The sequence below is a fragment of the Equus caballus genome, chromosome 19 (genome assembly GCF_041296265.1).
Source record: "Equus caballus isolate H_3958 breed thoroughbred chromosome 19, TB-T2T, whole genome shotgun sequence".
Classification (NCBI taxonomy): Eukaryota; Metazoa; Chordata; class Mammalia; order Perissodactyla; family Equidae; genus Equus; species Equus caballus.
Genome location: NC_091702.1, coordinates 970,398 through 997,669, shown reverse-complemented (window position 1 = coordinate 997,669; position 27,272 = coordinate 970,398). Strand labels below are relative to the sequence as shown.

Below are 27,272 nucleotides of genomic sequence, written 5' to 3'. Positions count from 1 at the left end.
TTATAAAAAGAAAAATCATATATTTTTGTATTTGTATCTCATATCCAGGAGGTTTTACTTTCAAGTTTTAGGAATTATACTGTTTCAGTTGATTCTTTGAAGTATTTTTTGTATAAAATGATGTATTTTAATTTCTTATGTTTTCCTTTTTAATAAATATCACCCTTTTTGTTTCATGAATTGTTGCACCACCCAGAACTCTGGAGCAATGTTAAAAGACAGGAATGAAAGTGAACATTTTATGTTGTCCACAAATTTAAGTGTAGATGGTATTTTCAGTTTTTCATTATTTAACTGCAATGTCTGTTGGCAATTCCAAAATGTTAGTTATTGTGTGAAAAGTCTTCAGGACCAGTCTTTCATCTTGGGGTCCCATGCAACCCTAGACTTGCTGTTTTTCAGCCACAGTAGACCTTTTTGTCAGGTCCCCGAATAGTGGAAGAAATGTGCTATTCTAATTATCTCTGACAAGGAAGTCTTCCTTTATTCAGCTGTTATAATTCTACTTATCTTTCAGTACTTAAAATAAAACACTTTTGTACTTTTTTGTTTCTTTTGTGGGGAATATTCTGACATCTCAAAGTAAGGTTAGATACTACCCCAATATTTGTATTTACTGCACTTGTATCGTGACCCTTATAATGTTCCTTGTGATCACTCATCATGTTCATCTCCTTGCTCCCTGACTCTGAACTGGCAGAGAACAAGTGTGATAGGGCAACCAGGGGTACTAAAACGCATCCTCAGCATATTTCACAGTGGCTGGTTCATAGCAGAAATATAGGATATGTTTATCGTTTGTTAAGTCATGCACATTGTTTCTGAACACTTACGTGTGTCATCATCGGTGCTAGTAACTTGAGAAATTAAGCTAAATAACATGCACCCTTCAACGTGTTCATATTTGGTTGAAAGACTTATATACAATAAAACCAAGATACTCATAATGACGTGTGTTAGGTTCCATGGTAGACACAAACACAGGTCACTCTGGGATAGCCCTTCAAAATATTTTCTTGAGAAGGTAATGCAAAGAGTCAAAAGATAAGTAGAAGTGAACCAGGTCAAAGAGAAGAGTATCCTTACATAGGGAAGATTATTAACTTTACTGGAGAAATCAGTGAGTAAATGAGAGAACAACTTTGAGATGTCAGTCCTATTCTCGATCCTCCCCATTTTGGGAACAAATAAGGACGTAAACGAAAGGATGAGTAGGAAACTTCCTCCAGATCTGCACCTGTGTCAGTGGAAACCTCCTTCTCTGGGCAGAGGGCACAGTCAAAGCAGCAGGCAGCCTTTCTCCACTGGGGAGCTTGCCTGGATGCAGGGCCACAGCTCTTGCTACACAGAACAGGGACTCTGAAGAAATCAGAGGGAAGTCTTGTTAAAATCTGAAAATATGATCTAGTTCTGTGTAACCAAAATGTTTCAGGGACAATCAACAAATTCCATTTAAAAGAAGCAGCCCCTTTGATCACAGGGCTGGATGCTCTTAACTACTGTATGATGTTAGCCATAACAAATTATAGAACCATACACTTTATTACATGTATTTTTATTATCTAATAGGCATTAAGAAAGAAAGATTACTCAAGTTGAAAGGAATGTTAGACAATAACTTGAGTTGGAAGAGGTGACTGTGCTTGTCCTATTGAGCTGAAGGAGGACATCAAAATCCCCACGCTGGGCTCTGTTCTAAATACATATGGGTCATAAATATCCAGCAATGAAACTCTCCAACCAACCTCTTTAAACCCAGTGACCCAATCAATGAACTCTTCGTAGATGGAAAAGTCTTGACAAGGTGGTGCCTGTGGGACAAATTGTCCTACTTTCACCTGAAGCCCAAGTCCACCAGCAAAGTTCGAAAAGTTGAGAATATCATACTCTTTCACAGAGATTCTTGCTGATCTAGATGTACCTGGTCCCTACCATTGCAGTCAAACTGTGTGGTCTTCCGAAAGGAGTGGAGATGGAAAAGCTGTAGTTGAGCTGCAGAAGGAATTTTGGATTTGGACACAAAAGATCTGATAGCTGTGTGACATTGGAAACATCCCTCTTCTTTTTAACTTCAAACTTAAAAGTACTCACTTGTATTATAAGATTCAAAAGAGGCAACCCATATGGAAGTAACTTGATAACCTAAAACAAAAATTTAAACTGATATTTAAATATCATATAGTATGTATGTGATTTACATATGTGATACATATATTTTTATGAGATAAACATGGTAAGTTATCCACTATAGAATCAGACCCTACATAGGCACTTCCCCTGTCAGTCACCTCCTTGAGGAGATGCTTGGAGAACATGAAAATCAAAAAATATCTATGCATAGCATTCAGAAAATATTGACCAGAGAATCAAATTCAGCCTCTCTCATTTGTCATTAGCAGTCTCTCAAAACTTCTCTTAACTCTTTTGCAAAATGGGGATAAAAATACTGCCTAAAGAAATTGTGATATAAGGTGAAACATATACATATATAAATATACCATTTCTATATCATGCATATATATATATGCATAAGATAAAAAATTTAAGTTAGCTACTAGCATGCCAGAACTGACATAAGCAATTCGAGCACTAGAGTTCTCTCTACTATCATTTAAGGCCATCATGGAAGAAGTCCAAACCTACAATAATGAAAAAAGAAAGACAATATTGGCAAGACTCTGAGGCTCTTTGTGACTCAAAGAGTTCCCTTTGGCCCATAAATTCCAAAATTCTATCTCTGCCATTGTCACCTTTTTCTTTACAATTATTTCTACACAAACAAGTTGAAATTGAAAGACTCTAAGACTAGAACTCTGTCTTAAGCACTGAAGTTAGTAAAGAAACTGGTATACGTCTGAAAAAAGAACCCCAAACCCTGATTTCATACTGACGTCCTGAAAAAGGTACATTTGACTATGTATTTGGACAAGATATAAAATTTATAGACCATCAGACAAGGAGCAGCTTGATTTGGAACATTACCTACTGAGGGTAAACAACCAGCCTCTCCCCATTCCCTATTGATTGCATTTCTGATGGCTGCAAAGGAAGTTTATGAAGGGTCTGGGCCACAGCACAGACAGCATTTTATACACAGTTACTCCCGCCAGCCATGGCCATATCAAACTTATGCAAAGGGCGAGACTCAAAAGAGGCATTGAGAGGACAGTCCTCCAAATTTTTACATTCAGTTTCAGAAATCAAGCAATCAAAATGCAGGTTCCGTAATTTAGTGAGGTAGAAGTCTTCTGGGTGTTTAGAAGGGGTAACTTTCTGGAGAAATTGTTTCAAACCAGGGATCTCGCTGTGTGGTTGTCAAAAAGTGAGAGTCCCATGGAACGTATCAAGCATGGAAGAACTTTCACGGAACGTAAAATCCCATTGCAATGTATTGATCAGACTTGCCTGTCACCAAAAGGTTCCCCTTTGAAAAGCTCAGTCCTATGAGTGAGTCAGAGTCACCATAAATGACAACCACATTTGCTGATGAATCGCTAATCCTGAAATGCTATTACCAGGCCAATGAGAAATATATCCTGTCAGTGACAGAAATCAATTCAACAAAGGCCACACAGATGCCACTCTGGTACATCTCTTTTCTCAAGTCCCATAGAAACTGAACCCCTTTCTTGTCTTCTGAAACAGCCAGCACAACCCAGATCTAGTCAAAATGCAGCCTCAACCAAACCATACCAAGGGCCAGTGCTGTGTTTCTGGGGGCCGTCTGGTAGAGAGATGGAAACTGGTCTTTGTCCCTCAGGATGGGATCAAAAGGGCCATAGGTGAGTTAAACGGGAAAAGAAAAATATTGTCCCATTTGAGATCAAAGGAAGCAACGTGAGGAAGAAATGAAGAGCAATTATCAGCCTATCTGACTTCCATTATGTTCAATGGCCTCAAGCCAGACTGATGGTTGCTGTTCAACAAGTGTCCTTTCGGGGCCGGCTCCCTGGCCCAGTGGTTAATTTCACGCACTCCGCTGCGGCGACCCAGGGTTCAGATCCTGGGCGCGGACATGGCACCACTCCTCAGGCCACGTTGAGGCAGCATCCCACATCCCACAACTAGAAGGACCTGCAACTAACATATACAACTGTGTACGGGGTAGGGGGCTGGGGAGATAAAGCAGAAAAAGAAAAAGTAAATAAGATTGGCAACAGTTGTTAGCCCAGGTGCCAATCTTAAAAAAAAAAGTGTCCCCTGTAGAAAGGAATCACAGAAAAGCTTTGTTCCTTACACTTTTGTGCATCACTCTCCCTCTGAAAGTTCTCTGCAAAACAATGGCCATAAGTCAGAAATCCCCAAAACTTTAGCCAGTTAGGATCTATCCATTAGTATGCTCTTTGACATCAGTCTTAGCAGCCTATTTTCAAGTACCATGTCTGACTGGGCAATGGAAACAAAATGCAAAATGAACAAATGGGACTACATCAAAGTAAAAAAATCTTCTGCACGGCAAAGGAAACCATCCACAAAACCAAAACACAACCTAACAACTGGGAAAAGATACTTGCAAACCATATATCAGATAAGGAGTTAATATCCAAAAGACAGAAAGAACTCATACATCTCAACAACAACAAAAATCAACAACCCAATTTAAAAAACGGGCAAAAGATCTGAGCAGAGACTTCTCCAAAGAAGATATCCGGATGGCCAACAGGCATATGGAGAGGTGCTCGACATCATTAGCGATCAGACAAGTGCAAATCAGAACTACAAGGAGAGGTCCCCTTACTCTGGTCAGAATGGCTCTAGTTAACAAGACAGGAGACAAGTGTTGGAGAGGATGTGGAGAGAAGGGAACTCTCCTACACTGCTGGTGGGAGTGCAGACTGGTGCAGCCACTATGGAAAGCAGTAGGGAGTATCCTCAGAAAACTAAGAATACATCTACCGTATATATGATCCAGCCAACCCACTGCTGGGTATTTATCCAAAGAACTTGAAAACACCAATGCAGAAAGACACATGCACCCCTAGGTTCACTGCAGCATTATTCACAACAGCCAAAACTTGGAAGCAACCTAGGTGCCCATCAAGGGAAGAATGGATAAAGAAGATGTGGTATGTATACACAATGGAATACTACTCAGCCATAAGAAATGATGAGATCTGGCCATTTGTGACAACATGGATGGATCTTGAGGGTATTATGTGAAGTGAAATAAATCAGTGGGAGAAAGTCAAACACCGTGTGATCTCACTCATAAGTAGAAGATAAAAACAGTGACAAACACACACAGAGCCATGGAGATTGGATTGGTGGTTACCATAGGGGAAGGGGGGAGGGGAGAGAGCAAAAGGGGTGATGAGGCTCCCATGTGAGGTGACGGAGTATAATTAGTTTTTGGGTGGTGAACATGATGTAATCTACACAGAATTCGAAATATATTACAACGTACATCTGAAAGCTATATGATGTTAGAATCCACTGTTACTGCAATAAAATAAAATAAAATAAAATAAAATAAAATAAAGAAGTGTAGGAGCCTCAAGAGACTAACAGGCTTTTGAAAAGTTATTCTAGGGATTTGTATGGCTTAGCTCAGGGCGGCAGACACCAGCCTGAGAAACAGCTGTGACATAGCCACTAACTTCAACTAAATTATATTCCGACTGGAGGGAAATCAAAACTACTATAATCATAATTTATTGAAGGCTTCACTTTGTGCCAGATCCTGGGCTAACTGCTTTGCACCAACTATCTCATTTAATCCTCACATCCAAAAGCTAGGTTACCGTTATTCTCCCCATTTTAAAGGTGAGGAGGCGGAAGCAGAAAGATGGCAATCTGCCTGGAATTCACAGAAGGATTCTCTATGTCATGACATGACTTTTTGACAAGATTTAAAGGTTTAACACATTACACTGAAGATGCAGATCACAGCATCACGAAACGTGAAAAACACTGAGTCCTGCAAAATGTATTAAAACACTAATTATGGATCCTCACAATCTCTTTGCACGTTTTTTCAGATGAGGGAAAACCCAGTGTGAAAAACCGTTGATGAGATGTCTCCAGATGAGGACTATGTCTGGTCTTTAAAGCCGGGAACGATCCCAGTAGATTCTGAGTCGGTGGGTCCAGAGTAGGCCTTGAGCATCTCTGTTCTTTTAAAAAGCCCCACAGGGTACACTTCCGTCCCCTTGGAGTTGGGCAGTACAGTCATGCCCTACATCGGGACGTTTCAGTCCACAACGGGGGTCCCATAAGATTAGTCCCATGTGGCCTAGGTGTGTAGGAGGCTCTGCCCTCTAGGTTTAGGAACTCCGTGGTGTTTGCACAGTCTCGAGATTGCCTGACTGTGACACACTCCTCAGAACTTCTGCCCACTGTTAGGCAAAGCATGACTGTACTGCCTTAGATTCTCCACGGTTCCAGACCCTGCACTGTTTACATGACTGCACACACAGAGGGCACCGTGTCTGAGGCAGAGAGCAGCTGGAATCACACAAGCTCTCGACAGAGAGTCAGGGAAAGGCGTGCTCTGCTTAGACGACTCTCTACTTTTCTTTGTGTCTGAACTATTTTATAGCTAATCTGCTTTTCTTAACGGAGCAGCTTTGCAAACAAAAAGAAGTTACCAACAAATAGTAAACAAACCAATATAAACAATACGTATTAAATAAGCCTAACCGTAAACTGCTACTGAAAAGGCTTTTATTTCCATGGGATAATTTTGACAGCAGTAGATTTTTTTACCAAGAGCAGCCAATTTGAGAGAGATTATTTCTAATTCCACAGTGCTACAGATGCAGTCAGTAGCAAGTGCAAGCTGGAAAGGAAACAAAGTTGGCTGTAATCCATTCCAGTTCACACGTTTCACCAGGGACAGCCTCCAAGCCTTTAATACTTATGTACGTATTTATCCATTTATTTAATCAACCACTACTAACACCTACTAAAGGCCAGACACTGCTCTAAGTACTTTACTGATAGGAAATATCCTTTCATCTTTACACTCACCTATGGAGGGTGTGTTATAATCATCCCCATCTTACAGATCAGGAAACTGACACACAGAATGGTACGGTAACTTGCCCAAGTTCACACAGCCCATAGGTGGCAGAGCTAGGACCCATTTGACAGAGTCTGGCTCCAGAGTCCATGTTCCGAATCACCATGCTTCGTCTCCATAAACCTATAGAAAGCGCCAGCTTTAATCGAAAAGTTTTGTTTTCCCCACCCTAAGGTCCCTACGCGGCCCCAGGCTCCAGGGCATTCTTTCAGCTCCTCTGACAGGCCATACTCCTTCCTTGCCCTGTCCCAACGCTCTCCCACACAAGTCCTCCTTTTCTTTTAGGCATCTGCTCTCAGCTTGAACATCACTGCCTAAGTCACAAAGTCTAACAGTAAATGCTGTATTTTTCAACACTCAACACAAAATTGCTTTCACGTATCTCCTAGGTAATTAGTTGCTGCCTGTCTGTCCTTTCCAACTAGGCTGTGAGGCCCAGTACGTCAAACACCCTGTCAGTCTTGCTCACCAAGTGTCCAGACCACTGAACATGCACCGACCAGAGGAAAGGAAGGACTTGTCCCAAAGTCAACTCTCCGGACTTTCTGTGGAAGGAGGGAACGAACAGAGCACCCTCGAGCCTCACGCTTTCTTTGCCAGACTTTCAAGTGTGGGACACATAACCTGTGCTCACAACGCTCCCTGGACAGCCCCCACTGCACCCCTAACAGGTAGACTTCCGCACAGTCAAGGGCTTTGGAAAGCACTGGCTCTGCACACAAATATCACGTGGCCCTCGACAGGCCACTTCCCCTGAACCGGCCTCAGCTTCAGGGGCACAACAGGCTTCATGAAAACCCCAACGGAACGTAGCCTCTAAAACAGGGAGACCTGCACTCCTCAGAACGCATCGAGACCAGTGTCGTTATCTACTTCACGTCTTTCCTTCCAAGGAGCCAAGACCACGGGGGCCGCTTCAGCGCCCGACTCCCGGGCACCGCACCTCCAGGCTGGCCCCTGGGCAGGTGCCCGGCACACACCTCACGTTCCATGAACGAGTGACGCGCACGAAGAGACCCCCCACCCCCTCGCTCCGCGCGCCGCACAGCTGTCCTGCGACCTGACGGGCACCTCTCGGCGCACAAGCCTATTCCTCAGGGACACGCTCGCCTCCCACCAGCCCCCAGGCCCACGCCCCCAGGTACCTCTCCCAGATGGCATCGTCTTCGCAGGCGCCCTGGTCGTCCGTGTCCGGCGAGCAGGAAGAGCGGGAGCTGAAGGAGGGCCTCCTCAGGCTAGCGGCCATGGCTGTGGAGGGCCCGGGCTGCTGTGCCCAGCGGGGACACGGAGCGGCGTCCACGGACGAGCCCGGCCCGGGAGAGAGCCGCAGAGCGCGGCCGGACTCCGCGGGGCTCGGCTCTGGCCAGGCGCGGCTCGCCAACGCCTCCCCGCCTGGCGGCCCAGCAGCCGCGCGCTCTTCGCGCGCGCGCACGCCCGCCGCCCAGACGCTCCCTGGCCTTTGCCCCGCCCCCCCTCCGGCGGCGGACGTGGACACCTCCCAACCAACCAGCCACAACAACAGAAACCCAGGACTCCTGTCTCCCTCGGGGTGAGATCAGATATTAAAAGCTTGCTTCCCGTTCATTCAGTTGAGGAACCAATGGGTGTCACTGATTCGCAAAGTAGAAATGACCTTGGGCGAGGCTGAGGTGGGGCAGTTTAGCCAAGGGGAGAGGTTAGCAGATGAAATACACCACTTTCTTTGACTCATCCTCAGCCTAGAGGGTATTGCAAGCCACTCAACAAGCATAGTCGTCGGGGTCAGCAGCATACACAGTCCACACGTGTGAGTGGGTATGAAGTGTCAACAATACACAGTAGAAGGTGTGTATCCCATCCGTCTAGATGAGGAGGCTGAGGGGGACTGGAAGAAGGTGGAGGCAGCCGCACCAATACACCTCTGTTGATCGATGAGCAAAGAATTCTTGTGTTCTTTGCTGAGCCTCTGATTCAGAAAAACTGGTGATTCAGAGGACTCTGGTCAGTTTTTCATTGTGAGGCCACCCCAAAGGCTTCCCTCAGGCAGGGCCAGCTCATTCCATTTAAGCTCCTGATCAAGGGGCTGAAACTTTAGGACATAGCAGTAGAGTCTGGAAATGGTGAGCTTAACCATCTCAAGCTGCATGATGCCTCCAAGTTTGCGACTGTACTGGGGGAGCCATGAACAATGTCCCAGCCAGAGAAGGTGGCTGCCGGCTAATCTGTCTCCTCTGACAAAGTCAAGAAAAGAGAAACTGGAGTTTCGATCCCTGTGAACACTAATATTGGGAGAGAAAGCTGGGCATGAACCATGGCCTTTCTCCCCATGAGGCTCAAGTGGACATTTGCTGCCTTGGCTGTCCAGGATTGCTTTCTGCTCGAACAACAGCTAGAGTTTATTCTGAAGAACTAAACTCTCCTTTCAGTCCACTTGTATCACATGAGGCTCCATGCTTGGCACGGGGGGCAGAACCTTACCGCGGCCTGGCAATGATACCCAGAACACCCCAGTGATACTTTAGGATTGCATGTATGTGTGTGTTGGGGCAAGGGAGGGCGGTGACCAGGTGAGTCCAATCTGAACGAATCCAAGGAGTTGAACCAAACCAGGAGTTACTAAGTCTGGAAGAGCTCTCTTTTTGGCCAGACTTGAACCTGGGAGGATGTACCTTTCAAGCTACTGAGAGCCATCTTGCCATCTCATATAGCCTGAGAACGATGCTAATGGGCAGGCTAACGGAGTCTGGGGCACCGTATACACAATTAGTGGTGACCTGAGTTTGGAGTGTGGTAGCTGACGGGAAAATCACCAGCGTCTGTGGAAATGGTCAATCAGAAGCAGCTAAATTCAGAAAGATGAAATAAGCTCTCATTGGGTAGTTGCAACTTTACTCCTGAGCTAGGCGCCAACTATCCCTCCCTTTCCATCACCACCTGGTAGTACCTCAGTCAACCATTTTCTTCCTTCCCTGTGTTTCCATTTGCCTAAGTTTTGACCTGTGATTTGCTCCCAAGCCTTAAGTAGCTCTAGTCTCTTGGAAGACCAACTTTCTTCCATTGAACTGCTGTTGCTCCTTTGTCAAAAATCAGTGGGGCATATTTGTTGGGACTATATCTGGGTTCTTTGTTCAGTTCCATTGATCTATGTGTCAATCCCTCTGCAAATATTACACAGTCTTGCTTACGGTACCTGTGTAATAAGTTATGAAACTGAGTAGCTCGATTACTCCCACTTCTTCCTTGTCAGAGTTGTTTAAGCTATTTTAATTCCTTTCTCTTTCCGTACAGATTTTGGAATTACTTTGTCTCTAGCTACAAAACCAATTTACTGGATTTTGATTGCATTAAATCTGTATAACAGTTACGGAGTATTGACATCTTTACTATATTTCGTCTTCCAATTCAGGAACATGGTATTTTTCTCCACTTATTTAGCTGTTTCACTGCTATTATCAGTGTTGTGTAGAGTTCGCCATACAAGTCCTGGACATGTTTTGTTGAATTTACACCTAAGTCTTTTATTTTTATTAGTGATCCCAAGTGTACTTTTAATTTTGGTATCCTATGCACATGTTCATTGCTAGTACATAGAAATACAACTGACTTTTACATGTTTATTTTCTATCCTAGCATATTGCTGAACTGTGTTATCACTTCTAGGAAGAATTACTTATTAATTTAATTTTATTTTTTGAGGAAGATTGGACCTGAGCTAACATCTGTGACCATCTTCTTCTACTTTGTATGTGGAGCACCTGCCACAGCATGGCTTGATAAGCGATGCATAGGTCTGTGTCTGGGATCCAAACTGGTGAATTCTGAGCCACCGAAGTGGAGTGCACCAACTTAACCAACTACCACCGGGCCAGAGCCAAGAATTATTTTTAATAACTTCTTGTGACATAAAGCATGAAATTAAGATTCAATATTATGACCTGTCTTGACATCTGATAAATCAAGGGGACTTCAAATGGCCTAACTGCAATTCCCCACTCCTCTGTCCCCTCTTCTCCCGCAGATAAGGGCCCCTGGCCAAACACCCCTTCTCATCACAGGGAGCAGACACAGTGCCTGCTTGTTCCTGACCTCAGGCTTCAGTTCCCTATCACAGAATCATTCCAACAAGCCCACCACACCCTCCTGTGGGAACCAGGGCTCACTTCACCCTCTTGTTACCACACAGTCCTGTTCCTACCCAAACCTCTGCTTGTTCCATCTGTTCCCAAGTGCAGTCCCCGTGTGGCCCTGCATGGTGTGTGCTGTCCTCCTCCTGGGGCTGTGAGAATATATGATAAACTAATAAACTGCTGTCCATTCCACCTGTCCACTGTCGAGTGTACTGTGTTTAGCCAGCCCCATGAGTCTAGGGTGGAAATCTCCCTCTCACCAATGGAGTGAAGTGACTAAAACAGTTGGCATCACAAGGAGGATGGCCCAACCTCACCTGAGGACACCTGGGCAGTGCTCACTAACTACTCCTTTGCTAACTATCGGGGTCGTTGGCAGCAGTTACTATCTTGGGAGTGAGGGCCCATTGCCGGCCAGCTTGGGCTTTAGCTCATGTTCTGTTCTCTCAAGTGGATGCTGCCATCTCTTCCCCAACCCAGTGTCTCATTCTTCCCCAGAAAGCAAGACCTATTCTTAGTTGACTCTATCCCAGAGTGAGGTGCCATCAGGTGTGGCCTGTGTCTGGCAGGTGGTCTCCCAGCCTCCTACCCGAGGGCAGCGACAACACAACCTCCTAACTGGTGGATGCTTGAGTTCCATTTCCTGAATCTCAGGCTGATGCTCCTTAGTCACTGTGTCTAGTCTGATGACCATCAGTGGCTGCTTGGGGCGGTCACAGAGACACTGTTTGGGAAAGTGTCCCCCCAGCACAGTCCTGGGGATGACCCCTTGTTTGGCTTGAGGAAAGGAGAAGGCCATGACCCCAGGAAGATTTCAGAATGACTCCCTGGCTCCCTCCAGAGTCAGGGCTGTTCAGGCAAAGGCAGTGAGCTCGCCCATCTCCTGTGCTGCTGCTCATCATGCTGCTGTCAGGGGCTCTCCAGACCCATAAGGGTTTCGAGGTCCACGAGCATGGGAGCCCATGGCCCAGGCACAGATCAAAAAGAACAAGTGTCTATGGGGGAGCGTGTGGTGTTCTACTTCTCTCCCAATGTGAAACTCTGAACCAGCACACTTGGGCTGTGCTTAGCGTTGTTCCTGACCAGCATGCCAAAGGACTAATCTGGTCATCAAGGGGCTCGAGGCCCCCACCTCGGCCATAGACAAAATGACCTCCTGGATGTGGACTTCAACACTGGGGAGATTGACTGGCATTCCTGGAGGGAAAGAACACTTGTCTTTGAGGCCCGACACCTGGTTCCTTTCCACATAACCACCCTGAGGGTCTGCCCACATGTCATCCGATGGAGAAACACAAACGCTGTGACTCTCCAGGCAAAAATATCCCGAGGGAATAAGTACAGAGAGAAGGTGGGGGGAGGGAAGCAGTGCCCAGCGGGGAGAAGGTAGGGCTGCAGCAGAAGATGGCTTCCACCCCTCAACGTCTGCATGCTGGGGGCCCTGGGCTCCTCCAATGCACCCTGTCACCTAAGCCGGGGTGGCACAAAACTCTGATCCTCAGGGTTATGAGGAAAACAATGCACAGCACCCCTGTGGCACAGTGAAGGTGTTAATTCAAACCTGACTTAAATACAACCATTGCTGTGAGAGAGACCCCAACCCTGATGCTCCCGACCTGAGCCTCTCTGGAGGGAAAACTGATAAACAAGAGCAGAGCAGAAAGACACTCCCCCAGCCCCAAGTGCATCCTGTGACCATCAGACCAATCAAAAGATAAATAAAGGAGAGAAACCTGGATACGTGCGGAGGAAGCAATCACACAAAAGAACTAATTCCAGAAAGGTTCACAATTTGGCCCAATTAGAAATTGAAAATTTACTAGAGTAATTTATATGGCAAAAAGATAAAGGGTTCTAACTGGCCTTTGTGCCTCCACAACATAGTTTCTGAACTAACTTTAACATCTGCTAACATGCCCTAGTTTGGAAACCATCATGGACTTTACACAAGAGCTGAAATTATGGTTACACCTAGTGAAATGAGCATGTTTTCTAGTTTCTGTATTTAAGGCTTTGACATCCGAGGCCTCGGCAACCTTGGAGGAACTGCCCTGCCAGGGTTAACTAGTTGCTACAGACAGTAAATGACTCCTCTGAGCAATCCTTTCGTACGTAATCATCTAGAGTCAACACCCTCAACCCCCTCCTCTCCGAGGCTCTTCCACTCTGGGCCACTCTTCCCTTGCCCTCGTCACCCCAGGGACGGGGACCAGACAACCAGGGACACTGCTGTGCCCTGAGCCCACTGAAATGATTCAAACCAGCCAAGCCAACACCTGCTCACCCTGCCTCACTCCTTCCTTCCCGTGGAATCCACTCGAAAGGCTCTCGCCCACGTTTTCCCCTCGCTCCGTCTGTCTCCTGACCGACCCTGGTGCTGCCCTGTGTGGCCCTCCATGGTGTACCCTGCCTTCTTTTGCTCGGAATCTGTGAGGAGAGAAAGCTTCTTCCTTCGTGACAGTTATTTCTGTGTCTTTGAGTCTGACTGTACCTGAAGGAAATAAACCCTGGTCCACTTAAACCTCCTGGGCCCAACTACATTTACACGTGGCTGAACATTTTGCTGTTATAGATTGGGTTAATATGCTCTGTTCAGAGCCTGTTTCAACATCCTCCGAGCCACAGTTTGCCATCACCTCTGAGGGGACATGTTTTTGCCTTGTTACCCACAGGGACTAAGCTGTTCTGCTCTCACAGGCAGTCTTTGCAGGCACCGGATCCCCCTTTCTCCAGGAGTACAGGCATGACATGACTTTTATGACCTCCTCCTTCGAGGACATTTGTTTGACACACTTGTGAAGGACGTACAATCCAATATCATGTGATCCCTTTTTGCTTCTGGAGGCAATATAGTCCTTGTCTACAAATTTTACTTAAGGCCATTTATGCTGTGACTTATAAATGAGCCCAGCTTCAGTGGGGACCCCCTCCAACAAAGGACTCTAGGAGCTGTCCAAATTAAAATCAACAGGCCCTCCCACTAGAGCCCTCAGAGACTCTTGTGGGGAAGAGGCTTCGGCAACCTCCTCTCATGCTTCCTGGAGTCTCTGGAAAACCCAGCACATGCATAAGTTGTCTGTGGGTTCCTGATGCAAGAAGCCCGCCTCCTTGGCCCTGCATTCTGCCGTATTAGAGCAGCAATTACTGGCCACACACTGGCCTCTTCTGGAAACAGAATCTCTCCCAGACGCTGAGCCTCCATCCCCAGCTGCCTATTATCACTTTAGTCCTGGAAGTAGCATCCAACAAGTGCGGGAAGATGCGGCTGGCCCGGTGGCACAGCAGTTAAGTGCACACGTTCTGCTTCAGCAGCCCGGGGTTCGCCAGTTCGGATCCACGGTGCGGACATGGCCCTGCTTGGCACGCCATGCTGTGGTAGGGGTCCCACATATAAAGTGGAGGAAGATGGGCACGGATGTAAGCTCAGGGCCAACCTTCCTCAGCAAAAAGAGGAAGATTGGCGGCAGTTAGCTCAGGGCTAATGTTCCTCAAAAACAAAACAAAACAAAACAAAACCAAGTGCGAGAAGGTTACCAAGGCTTCCTTGCAATAGGATGGATCCAAACCTGGGCCCTGTGGCATGTGCGACCTGCCAGATGGGGTGCCCTCCCCTGTCCTCCCTCCATTGCCAAATATGATGGAGCTGCAGGATGTCACCTCTCCCACAGAACCTTTGGCTGCTTGGGAATTCTCTTGGGATCAAGCGAGTGAATATCAATGAAAGTTCATACACTCAAGGTTGTCGATGACCCCCTCTCCCTCCTGGTCTAGTGCCAACATTGTTTCACAGGGAAGCATTTCTCTTCCTCCCTAAATGTCTCAGATATCACCAGGGTGTAAGACGATGTCAAGGCATCAGAGAGACAACTGTACTATGAGGCCTGAGATGAAGATTCAATATGAAGTGTTGCTTTGAAACCTGGTAAACGAAGAGGGCCTCAAATGGCCTACCTGCAAGTTTCCCTCCTCCACAGCTCCCAGAGACAAGATCCCCTCGCCAAACAACCCCTTCATCACAGGGAGCAGGCATGGGTGCTCCCCAAGTAGTGGTCTCAAGTTCCCTGCTCACCTGTGAAATTATTCAAATGAGCCAGTCCCACGTTCCTGTGGAAACCAGGGGACAGCGCACCTCTCCTGATACTACAAAGACTGTCCCCCACCCACTTGCGTATTTACTCTCTCCCCAAGCGCACTTTCCTATGTGGCTACACATGGTGTAGAGTGTCCTCGCATAGGCTGCCTGTGTAAATAAATAAGAAATTGCCATTGAACTCACGTGTTTAGTGTTCAGAAATCCCCATCAACCTAAGGTGCATAGGAATCCATCCCTCGCCATCTAGGTCAGGCAGAGGAAAATTAAAGACTTTCGGTGTGCACTGGATTGAAGGAGTTACCCTGCTACGATTAGGCTCAATGTGCTTGAAGTCCTTTGAGTCAGAACCTGTTTGGGGTCTGCAGAGAGTCGCGCGTGGCGGGAGGGTGGCCCACGTGTGGGTGAGGAGCAGGGAGGAAGGCTGCAGGGGCAAGGCCTTGGAGATTCTGCTCCAGTTTGGCCTGCAGGCAGTGGAGAACCCTGGATTCCTTTCAAGCAGGGAAGCGATGGGACCACACACAAACTCAGGTCCGGGGACCCGATTTCGCAGCCAAGCCAATCAGTGAGACGTCAGGGTTGCAGCAAGGAAAGAGGTTTATGATCAAGAGGCGGCCAGACAAGGAGGTGGGAGTAAAACTCAAACCCGCCTCCTCAAAGGGAAAACAAAACGTTGGGGCGTTTATCTGGGGTTCGGGGTAGGGGTGGGACCAGGAGAGCGCTGGGGGTGAAGCTTGAAGAGTCCTCTGCTCAGGTGCGACTGTCACTGGTATTTCTTCGTGGGTCACAAGTGCGAAGTCAGTGGGGTTCGACGTGTTGCACGCCGAGGATCTCTGTCCGTGACGCGGGAAGTGGGCTCCAAGCCTCTGCACGATGTCCGCTCAGGCGGGGGCCGGGGGGGCGGGGGGGGGGGCTGCCATTCAAGCTGCTCTCTGATCTGCCGTCTTCCTGTTGTTCTGCAAAACAACCTCAGAAACTTTGGTTACTTTCTTGCCCACGTCCAGCCCTGTGGGGGCCGGGCACCGTGGTGTCAGCAACGGCAGGGTTTTCCTCTTGGGTCACCCTCCCAACAGTGTGGAGGATGGATTCAAGCGGGGGGGGGGGGGCGGTGTGCCAGGAGGCCAGCCGGCAAGATCAGTAAGGAGTCTACTGGGCTGGTTGCCTGCAAGAGACAGGAAGGCATGCGGCAGAGCAGCAGGGAAGGCAAACACGGGAAGGCGCTCGGCTCCCTTTGGGAGTCGGTAGGCTGTGAAGTGGGTGAGACAGAGAGCTCAAGCGTGGCCCTGAGGCCTCTCGCTCTGCTCTCGGGTGATGAGATGGGCAGAGGTTTTCTGAGGGGATGAAAGGAAGGTAAGAGGAGGGGGAGGGTTTTGTTGGAGGATACCGGGCTCCCTTTTGGACGTGTCGGTTTTGAGAAGCCTTTGGACATCCTGAGAGGTGCGTCCAGCAGACAGTTAGAGAAAGCAGCGTGGAGTCAGGGGCAGGGTGACGTCAGTCGTACGCACTCAGAAGCCCTGGGCATCCGGGGGGCGAGTCGAATCGTAGGAGAGCGCATGAGCTTGCTCTGAGACCCGAGGGGTTCCTGTTCCCTGAAGACCGTGCCTTCGAGAACAGAACCCTTTGAGAAGTGGTCGGGAGGAGAAGCCGCAGAGGAAAGTGAGACAGAGGGGTCTGAGGTTAGGAAGGGCACCTGGGGAGGGGGCCATCCCCCAGAGAAAGAGGGTGGAGAGAACTTGCAGAGACTGAAGACGTGGGCAGCATTCCTCAGACACCACAGAGAGTTTAGGAAGACGAAGGAACCGAAGGGCGTGCCCTGGCCTCTTGCTAGGACGGGACGGCGACGAGATTTGGGGAGTCTTTCGAGGAGCCGGTGAGAGACGAGCCGATGACTGGATGGCTGAAGAGGAGAGGAGTCGAGGTCTTTTGGCAGCAGCTTAGCCGTGAAAGGTAGAGAGAGAAGGCGGTGGTGGAGGAGCAGAAAGGAGAGGTGTGGATGCCGGGAGACACTTGGGTGTGCTCAGCGGCTTAAGGAAAGAGACGGGCCGAAGAGAAAGCAGCTGGCAAACTGAGGCAACGAGATCTTAGGGGGAGGCTGAGCAGATGGTTCCCAGGGCATCCCACGTGGAGCCGGGACCCTGGAACTGCCAAGCTGAATCCCTCTTCCTGGAAAACCCCAAAGGGAAAGGGGAGGGGTGGGTGGAGAGAAATAGAGGGACGTTCAAACGGGGGTGGGGGGGGTGCGGGAAACGGAGAGTTCTTGACTAGCTGGCCTCTGATCTCTTCGGGTCCCGAACGGTATGAGGACGATCCCGCTTGAGGCAGGCGATGGAGATTTGGAGGGGCTGTTGAGGAAACGGGGCGGGGGGAGGGCGTTGACCACGGCCCTCTGATGGGCTTGGGGGCGGAAGCGGCTTCCATGCCCATCGCGAGGCGCCGGTTCAGTCAGTCGGTGTCCATCCGGACCACAGACCACAGACCCCTGCTTTGGAAAACAACAAGATGCAGTTCGTAAACCCTTGCAAAGATCTCTGAGGTCAGGTGACTGGCTTTGCAACCAAAAGCGAGTCAGGGAATAAGATCCTCCCGTGCTTAGGAGTTTTCTTTCCTGTCTGTCCCAGAGGCCGGAGAGCACCCGAGGGCGGTTTCCCAGGCAGTGGAAAGAGGAGGAGGACCAAGCTGAGCCGGGGGAAACCAAGCTTTCCTCCTGAAGTTTGGATGCCTGCCCCTTGCACGTTGGTGCCCTTCCCCTTTCTTCCTACTGTCCCGGGAGTGGGCGCCCTCGCGCGCTTTCTGATTCTGCAGCACTAAGGCAAGTTAGGTTCCCGCTCCCCGAGGGAAAGCTCAATAAACGCCCCCCTCCCCCCACCCCCGCCCTTCCCACCCCCCCACTCTTCCCACCCCCCCACCCCCCACCCGCCCGCAACCCCCCCACCTCCCAGACCCAACCCCCACCCCCCACCCCACGCCCCCCAGCTCCTCGGTGACGGTGACAGCGTGACAAACAGAATCGGAAGCGTCCTTGGCCCACAGCCTGCGATCCCACCCGTGCCAAGCCTGCTCTCCAGAGAAGTGACATCCGTCCGTCCGCTTTAAGCTGGGTGACTACCTGCAGCGACCCCCTTTTGAAAGCGTGAACCCTAGCTATTTCTTTGAAAGCTCGAGTAAAGCCGCAGAGAAACCTGTGACCTTTAGCACAAGGCCACTCCGTGCTAAGGAACCCGCAGCGGGGACCGGCTTTCCTGAAAGCGCCGTCGTCTCCTCTGCGGCTTGGGGAGCCTCTAGGGCTTGGACAGGCCTTGGAGCAGCCCGGCAGCACTCTTGGCGGGTGGCAGCAGCCAAGGTGTGCCCGTGGGCACGACGTCGGTCACGGCGTCTAAGAGAAGGTGCCCAGACCCTCCGGTTCCGGGGCCGGGTGGGTCGATGAGAGACACGGCTGGGGAGCAGGGATTCCCATCCGATCTTCTGGGGGTGGCTGCGAGGGCGGGTCTCAGAAGAGCTGGCACGTTCTTAGCCAGTCTCTGCCTGGCGGGTGCTTCGGGACGCTTCCTGGGCTGAGCGGGGAGCTGTCGTGGTGGAGAAGCTCCCTGAGACTCAGCTTCTAGAAAATTCACCAGAAGCTCCGAGAAGGAACTCTTGAGCTCGGATTGCTGGCTGGGTCTCCGAGGCGTGTCGGGGGCACTGCGGGATCCGAGCCGCCTGGTCACCCATCCGGTAAGGCCGCCCTGCTCTTCCTGCAGCAACTGCTCCATTTCCTCCCTTTCCACACCCAGGGTGCTTCCCATCCGTCGGAACGCTTCCCGGCGTTCGTGTCTGGCGCTTTGCAAGGCGTCCGTGAAGAGCTTTCTCAGGAGGGCCTTGTCTGCTTTTCCTTCCAGGGTGCTCACTAAGCCGGTCCACTTCTTTTGGACGTCCTCCAGCACTTCCTGTCGGGCCTCGTCTTGTCGCTGCAGTTCTCCGATCTGCTCCTCCTGCAGGCGCGAGGCGGCTTGCGCTCTCTCCAGCCGTCCCTGCAGCGACCTCAGCTTCCCTTCCAGACCGTCTGCCTTTTGCATCCATTCGGCCAGGACCACCTTCAGGTTGGCCAGGGCTCCGGCGTGCTGCTTCTCTGCTTCCCGGGAGGCGGACAGCTGGAGGGCAGTCTCCTCTTTCTGCTGGGTGACCGCAGTCAGTTGCTCCTGCAGGGACCCGAGCCGGGCAGCGGCCCGCTGGCTCGCCTTCTGCATGGCGTGGGAAGATGACAGGAGCCTCTCCTCTAGCGCCGTGACTTTCCTCCTGAGTTGAGCCGCTCTGTCTTCTGCCAGCCGCGCTGCCCGGAGATGCGCGTCTTCGCATTCTGAAGCCTGCGTCCGAGACCTCCCCAGCTCCTGGCCTAAGCGCGCTTCCTTGTCCCGCAAAAGGCGAACCTCCTCCCGCAGGGCGCAGTTTTCCACTCGTTCCTGTCTCAGCGCCAGCGCCGCCTCATCTCTCTCGTGCTGAAAGAGAATGCTCTTTTGCTGCATGGAGGTCACTGCATTGCGAAGCTGGCTGAATTCCCCAGCCCGGCCCTGTTCTTTTTCTCTCAGGAGGCACTCAAAAGCCAGAGCCGCCTTCTTCACGGAGACGCATTCGAATTCCTTCTCCCTCAGCGTCATAGAGAGGCGCATGTTCGTCTCTTGTAAGGCTTGGTTTTCGGTGTCCTTCTCCCTGGACCTTTCCAGCAGTTTTGCATTTTCCTGTTTGACTTGGCACGCATCCGCTTCCAGATGGACTATCCTCTCCTTCAGGTTTGTCACCGCCTGCCTCAAAAGTTCGTTTTCGCTCGCTTGGGTCGTGAGGTTTTCCCTCAGAGAAAGGAATTCCTCCCTCTGCGCCTCGATTAAGAGCTCTTTGTCCTCCAGCGTGTTCTGTAAAGCCTCTTGTTTCTCCTTGAGCCGCTGAATTTCGGAATCCGTCTGTGCGTGCCGTTCTCTCTCCAGTTCCGAGGTGGCGGCCATCGCCTCGGACAGTCTCTGAGTCTCCTCCTGGAGGCTTCTGATGGCTGCGTCTTTTTCCTCCGTGGCTCGCCTTAAGGCTTCCATCTCTGCTGGCGGCCCTTTCGAAGACTCGCCCAGCGCCTCGGACTTAATTGCCTCCTGAGAGCCGGCTGCCTCGCAAGTCCGCGACGATGCGGCGGGCGGCTGTGGTGACGTGAGGTCGGGTGGACCCAAGAGAACCTCCTCGGCATTGCAGAGCTGCTCTAGGCCGAGCTGCATCTGTGCCAGTCTCTTCCCCAGGAGCCGGAGTTGGGTCGCATCCCCTTGAGAACGGGGCAACGGGGCGGCAGGGTGCATCTGTCGCCGAGACTTCTCCTGGCTGTCCACTAAGGCCCGGGCCTCGAGTGGTGGGAGTTCCTTCTGAAGTTGGGATGACTCCCGCTGCAGATTGTGCACCTCGGTCAGCACCAGCCGCTGCCACTCCTCCAGCACGTTGACCCGCTGCTTCAACGTGTCCCGTTCCCGGAGAAGCTCCTCCAACTGATTCGCGTCCACGCCCCGAACCTCATGGCCAGCGTCGGACGTTTGCCAGATGGTCAGTAAAGTCTGACATTTCTGGCTCAAGGCACCGATTTCAATGTCTTTGGCTCGGACGAGGCGTGATAAGTGCCGGATCGCTTCTCGAAACATGTCCTCCCCGCCGCCGTCAGAGCGAGGGCGCCGTGTCTGATTTTCGCCTCGCAGCTTCCCGAGCTCTGCTTCTTTGGCCACCAGCAGGTCCATCATCGCGTGATACGCCCTTTTCAGCTGGCTGTTTTCCCTCACCTTCTCGTCGAAAACGGCCAACACTCGTTCCCTTTCCAAAGCGTAGGCTTGCAGTTGCTGCTGGAGGCCCCCCGCATCCTGGACGGAGGCAGCCGAAGCTAGGCGAGCGGGAAGGCCCTGGCTCTCCCAGTCTTGCGGCTGGATCGTCTGAGTTCGTGGCCCGGTCTCATCTTCGTCCGGCTCATCAAGCCGCTCGGTCAGAGGCATCGTCTTTTCGGTCCCAAGTTTCAGTGCCTTCCTCTGCTTTTGCTCTTCAGTGGTCCTTGGAGGATGCTGGGTTTCCTCCTCCAGGTGACCTTCGATCCCTTCCAGTGGAGACACCTCAGATTCTAGTTGTGTCACGGCGTCGAGGGTGTTCGGGTCAACCACTGGAGCGGCTCGAGCCCGTTGTTGTCTCTGTGGCTCCAGTTCTTCCCTCAGGTGACTGCCTTCTTCTTGCAGGGAAGCGAGCCTCGTGTCTCCTTCCTCGAGGGTTTCCTGCAGAGTTGCGGTGTCTCTCCGAGCTGGAGTTGCCGGTCTCTCCTGCTCGGGTGGTCCGGTCGCCTGAATGGCTTCCGTCTCCTTTCTCCCCGAGTCGGGGAAGTCTGGCAGCTTTTGCGTCCCCTTCCTCAGCACACCTCTGGTGAAGTCAGAGAGGTGTGCGGGGAGGGAAGCCACACTGCCGCCCACTCGCCCCAGGGAATGGCCTAAGCCGGAGCCGAGGCCGAGGCGGCCAAACCAGGAGGCCATCGCTGCGGGTCACAGCACTGACCTGGTGCGCTCCGCGAAGAGCGTCCAGCCCAGTCGGACAGTCCCGCCAAGTGTCAGGGCCCCGGCGGCTGCGCGAGGCTAAGAGTCAAATCACAGCCAGGCGCTGCTAGGCGACGGCGGGCTGGCGGCCTGGGGGCGGGGCCTGGGCGGGGCCTGGGCGGGGCGCGGGCTCCAACCGTTGGGCTCGGGCTCCCGGAGGGGAGGGGCGGGGCTGCCCGCAACCGCGAGGCCTGCCGCCCGGCCCTCACCCATGGCCACCTCCTGACCCGCGTGCCCCGCTCCACCCCCCGCACCCCCCACCGCCAGCCCCGTGGGCCTCCGCTCAAGCCCAGGGCTTCCCACCACGGCGGTGGGCCGCCCTCTCCCTCTGCTTCAGTGCGGCCCCCGGGGGCCAGGCGGCCCTCCTGCCCCCTGGGGCCGCCCGCCACGACCGCCGCGCTGAAGGCCGCCATCCCCACACCACCGCCACCTGTGCGCGTGGCAGCGCGTGTGGGCAGAAAGGACCCCAGGGCTCTGACTGCCGCCGAGCGCCTCCCACGCTCCCTCCTGTCCTGCGGCCGGGTGAGGGTTTTCCCAGCCGGCTTGGAGAACACTCGGAGGGCCAAGGGAGGTGGGGACCCGCCTCCACCTGCAGAGTTCCGACGAGTGGGTTTGGACACACGTCGGCCCCCTGCGCGGAAGCACGACCCTCCTGAGCACTCTGACCATTGCCATCCCCCACACAGTCGCCGGGGTCCTTGCCCCGCCGCCTCGCCCCCCTCGTCCTGCGGCCCTGCCTGGAGAAGCGGTCCCCCGGAGGAGTCTGGGGGCTCTCGGGCGCCACAGGCGGGGTGTGGCACACCGCGTGCACGCTGTGCGCCCGCTTCTGTCAGCGCGGGGCGGGCTCTGGTCGGGGAAGGGAGTCTTCCCCATGCGTCGAGCGGGCGGTGGAGCGGGGAAGGGACCCAGAGGTGCTCGTGGAGCGCGCGGCCCCCAGCCCCGCTGAGCCCGGCGGAACGTCGTCCCCGGGGCCCGACTCGGGGCCGGCGGCCAAGGCCCGGCTGCGCGCCGCGCCCTGGGCCTGCCGTGCGCTCTTGCCCGGGCGCGGGGCGTGGGGGCGGCGCGGCTGGCCCCGCGGGCCTGGGGACCCGCCGCCGCAGCGACCAGAAAGTCCCGGTCAGCCTGCCCTGAGCTCCGCGTTTTTGTAGGTAATGTAAACAAAATTATTAGGAACAAGTAAAGTAAATGATGTAAGTAAGATAAAAGTTTTTAGCTGAGCTTTTTAATAATAGTCATGTGTTATGGTATAAGTACTTAAAAATAACTTCAAAACCTCCTGGTAACTTGAAACCTTTGAGTTTTACTAAATTAAGTTAAATGCTAGAAATTTGTTGAGTATCTTGACCATTTCCAGATAAGATAAAATAGTAAAACATTAATTACTAAACATAGGTTTATCTACTTTCAGCTTCTGATTAAAAACAAAAAACCCAAAAGATGTTTGGGTCTATTAGTAAACATGTCTTGTGCCGCACTGAAAAATGTATGCTATAAGGAAATGTATGTTTTCAGTAAAAGAAGGTATAAGGAATGGAGATGCTTTAAGAAAGTAAATTGGTCCTAAAGTCAAAGTGGTTATGGGAAAGAGGAAAGAACAAACTCTGAATATGAGTAGGAAAGTCTCTGAAGGTTTGTGGAAAAGGAACCCCGAGAAAAGAAGTTTTCCGCCTAGCCAAGCTGGCAAAGATTGAAGGAATTTAATTAAGTCAGCGTTTCTAAGACCAAAAGTAAGCTGGTGCAAAATTGGAAACTTGGCTTTCTCACTGTTATAAGGATGAGGTTTTCTTGGGCTTCTAGTCTGCTCTTGATGAAGAGATTATGAAAGGCTTCTCTTTACATTTGATAGTCTGCCTAAAAGGCAAAAAAGGGATTTTATGTTTTCAAAATCATTTCCCGTGTTGCTTTTATCAGGTCTTTGATTGCGAGAGCTAAGGGTTTTCTTACGGCCATTTAACTTTCTCTATTTGTCTGAAAGTCTTTGTCACCATGGTCGAAGGCATAACTGAGTATTAGCTCACAGTGACCTATGATCCTATTTGACGAAGGGTTTTAAAACTGATTTGAGATTTTTTGATGAACTTCTGAAAATCAAATCCTAAATGAAGTCTTTTTCGACCTCTAGTTAACTTTGGGATTTTTCAGAGGATCCCTGCAACATCTTAAGGACTCGTTCTCTCTCCTTATAAAAAGAGGGACATGATACTAATTAGGCTTATTCAATAAGTTAAGTTACATGGGAGGCATTTTCAAATAAGAAATAACATTTAGACTTCTTTATGTTGTATTTTCATAGGTATATAAATATTCTAGAAATTATGTGAAATTCCTACAAATCTGATATGTCCTGATATAATGTTATCAGTCATAACTCTAATTATTATCTTAAAATGTTGTATGTCACAGAAATGACCAAATTCCTTTCTCAACTGCTGTATAGTGAACCCTTTTTGAGTCCTTTCTCAGTTATAGTTACTCTGACAATGGCTCATAGAAAGGAAACTCGTCAGACTTAACTGGCTCTCTGTCATCAAAATTGAGGCCACCCTGCGAGGACTGAATCTGAGCGTCAGGAAAATGCCCTAGCTGACTTTCATGCAAAGGCAGCAACATCAGAATCTGTAGAGACTGGCATGTGTGGATGAAGTCCACTCTGTCTCTGCAAAGAATAGCCCCTCATTGCCTGACTTTCATTATCCTGACGTGTTCTTGTAACATGGCAACTGTCTGGTCCTGAATCAGAGGAATTAAAGAGTGTAAATAGTGGCTGTACATAAACAAACAGTCAGGGCTATGGGAAACCCCAAACAGCTGCTTGGTTCTGGCTCCCTGGCAAACCCCACTTTTGGGTTTTTGCATTCCTTTCCCCACCATAGTGCATTAAGCAAAACTCTATCCCTAGAGGCCTCACATCTGCTCCCCTTGGACCGTTTGAGCACTTGCAGCTGGATTTCATTCAGCTGACGCTTAATGTGGGTTAGCAGCATGTTCTGGAGTGGAAAGAAATCTGGGATCTTTGCAGCTCCTTCTGATCCGATCTTCCCGCGCCTTTTATGTACTTGACATATTGTGAAGTCCTAGAATATCAAACAGGGTATGTATAGGCAAGGGAAAACCCACTTTTACTGAGAAATAAATGAATCCTAAAAGGACGTGGTCATACAGCATCATTCTTATATGTGAAGGCAGCATGTGTCTCTAACCTGGAATTCCCTTTGTGGCTGCCGTTCCCACTGTGGGCATGGCAGACCCTTCAGGGACTGGACATTCGGGCACAGGGTCCTAGGATCAGTATGTGCACCTCACATTCCTGTCAGACTACAGATGATTTGAATACATCATTCTATTTATGTTTCTCACATATTGGTAGATGCCACAGTAATTAATCCACTGAAAATTCATTTAAAACTATTATTGCACTCTGTCTGCCTTGCGTGTTTGTGTGTGTGTATTTTCTCCAGCATAGATATTAAAAGCACAACAGGCCCACGGTCCCTTATCTAAAGTCGTTGGGGTCAGATGAGTTTCAGAATTCAGAATTTTTCAGATTTTGGAAAAGTAATAATGTGTACATGTCATTTTTATATAATGTCTCCAGCTGGGTCTGGGGCAGCAGCCCTTAGCCAAACGTGTTAGCATTTCTGTAGCAAAATATATGAATGTACCTCACACTGAATGGAATACATAGAGAAGATAAACAGCTTCATGTCACTTCAGCTCCAGTTTCGCTGCCTAGTGAGGTATAAAAAGAACTTGTCCTTTAGATTTCAAAATGCTGGATAAGGGATATGGACCCGTCTTACTTTCAGTAATGTTCCAATAGACAGAGCCTGTGAACTTTTTAGACTTTTAGTGCTGTTTCCCATACTCCAGGAACTTGGAAGCCACAATTACATTCTGTAAGCAGGGGTCACAGACTCCAGTGCCAGGGCAGGTAAAATTAAGAAGTGAAGTGGGCGGTTGGTTACAAGACAGTAGTGAGTGTGAGGACTCTGATGAGCCAGTGGGTCCGTGTCCATCTGCAGGAGCTGGCTGCTCCCAGCTCTAGCCACTTGTTGCCGTGGGGAATGTTCACACAGTGTAGCCACATCTTCCCATGTTCAGTGATCCCCCAGAATGCTGATTTCCACGCAAAGTTTCTTGACATTTAAATGCTGTCAACTAAAAAGAAAAATCCCCTGTGGAGGCCAAAGAAAACATATCTGCAAGCTTTCTCTGGCCTTGGGCTGCCTGCTTTGACCTCTGCTCTGGAGACTAATTCTCCCGATGTGAAAGGCTGGACAGTCATGTTTAGGTAATGGGCTGCTTCTTGAGATGGGGACGGGACGTGTGTTTTATGGTGATTCATCGTACTTTGCATATAGGTTAGAAGTTTTTGAGTGTAAAAGACTTCACAGTAAAAAGAAAACATGAAAAAGTCAATAGACACTTTGCTTTAGAATTGCCTTATTTTCTAGCCAGTGGGAAGTTTTCTTTTTCACCTGTGAATCTGAAACTTTCAAGTTACTTATCTTGGAAAAGGGAATGAAAGCCCCAAGTTAAAAAGGAGCCTCTTTGTACAAAGTTTGAGTTGAGGGAGTTTAGACTGTAACATCCCTGCCTTTCCAGGGCCCTCGTGATGGGAAGTGATATTGCGTATCCACCCTTGTATTGGGACAGGGGAGTGTCCTTGGTCTCCTCTCTTGTCAGACCAGACCCCTAGGTGATGTCAGCCCCATAACAGCACCTCGTGGCTGATGGCTCCCAGTTTTCTGCCTCCAGTCCTGGCACTTCTTCATCCTTACATTGATCTCTGCCTTGGACGTCTCCCTTAAATGTTCTGCTATCATTGAACTCCTGAACTTCATCCTGAAATGGGCCTCCTTTCCCGGTATTCTCTAGTCTATATGTCAGCCACCTTTGGCCTGTTGCCTGTTCTATGAAAAAGGTTTACTGGTGCCCTGTCCAGCACTAAGCCGCACAATTGAGTAGTTGTCACGGGGACCGTGTGGCCCGCAGAGCCTATGCTATGTACTGTCTGGCCCTTTACAGAAAGAGTTGCCGACACTTGCCCTAGTGCATTGTGTGCCCCAGTGCCCACTAGTGCACTGAATGTCACCACACCTCCTGGGTCACCTGTCAGGCAAATAAATGTTCAGAACTGCACAGAAATTCTTCTAAGCACCTACCAGGTACCTGTCTACTGTCAGTGTGAACATTTGTAAATCAGCCAGCTTGGATTTCACGTGGTCATTGGATACTTGCAGATGCACAGGCTGGAGTTGCCGCTTGAACCCCTGCCCAGCTGTTCCTTGAGGAAATTCATCAAAGTGTTCTGCTCTGCTAGATCTGGTGAGGGCTAGCATAGAGGGAGCCGGGCACAGGCACGGGGTCTCTGAGATGTGCTTGGGGCTCAGGGAAGGCTTCTCTGACATGTGACACTTGGGCAATCTTGCTAACAGGCAGGTAGAGATGCGGGGCGATAGAGAATTCCAAGAGGGAAGAAAAATTCT

The 27,272-nt window shown here is 50.1% G+C and overlaps 1 long non-coding RNA gene across 1 annotated transcript in view; it reads right to left on the bottom strand.

Annotated features, from left to right (window-relative positions):
- LOC138919036 (uncharacterized) overlaps positions 1 to 8,475 on the bottom strand; it is a 37,948-nt gene extending 29,473 nt beyond the window's left edge. The window contains exon 1 of the long non-coding RNA XR_011428925.1: positions 8,167 to 8,475. This is a non-coding gene — a long non-coding RNA (uncharacterized lncRNA). The remainder of the gene's footprint in view (positions 1 to 8,166) is intronic.
- Between the last annotated feature and the right edge of the window lie 18,797 nt (positions 8,476 to 27,272).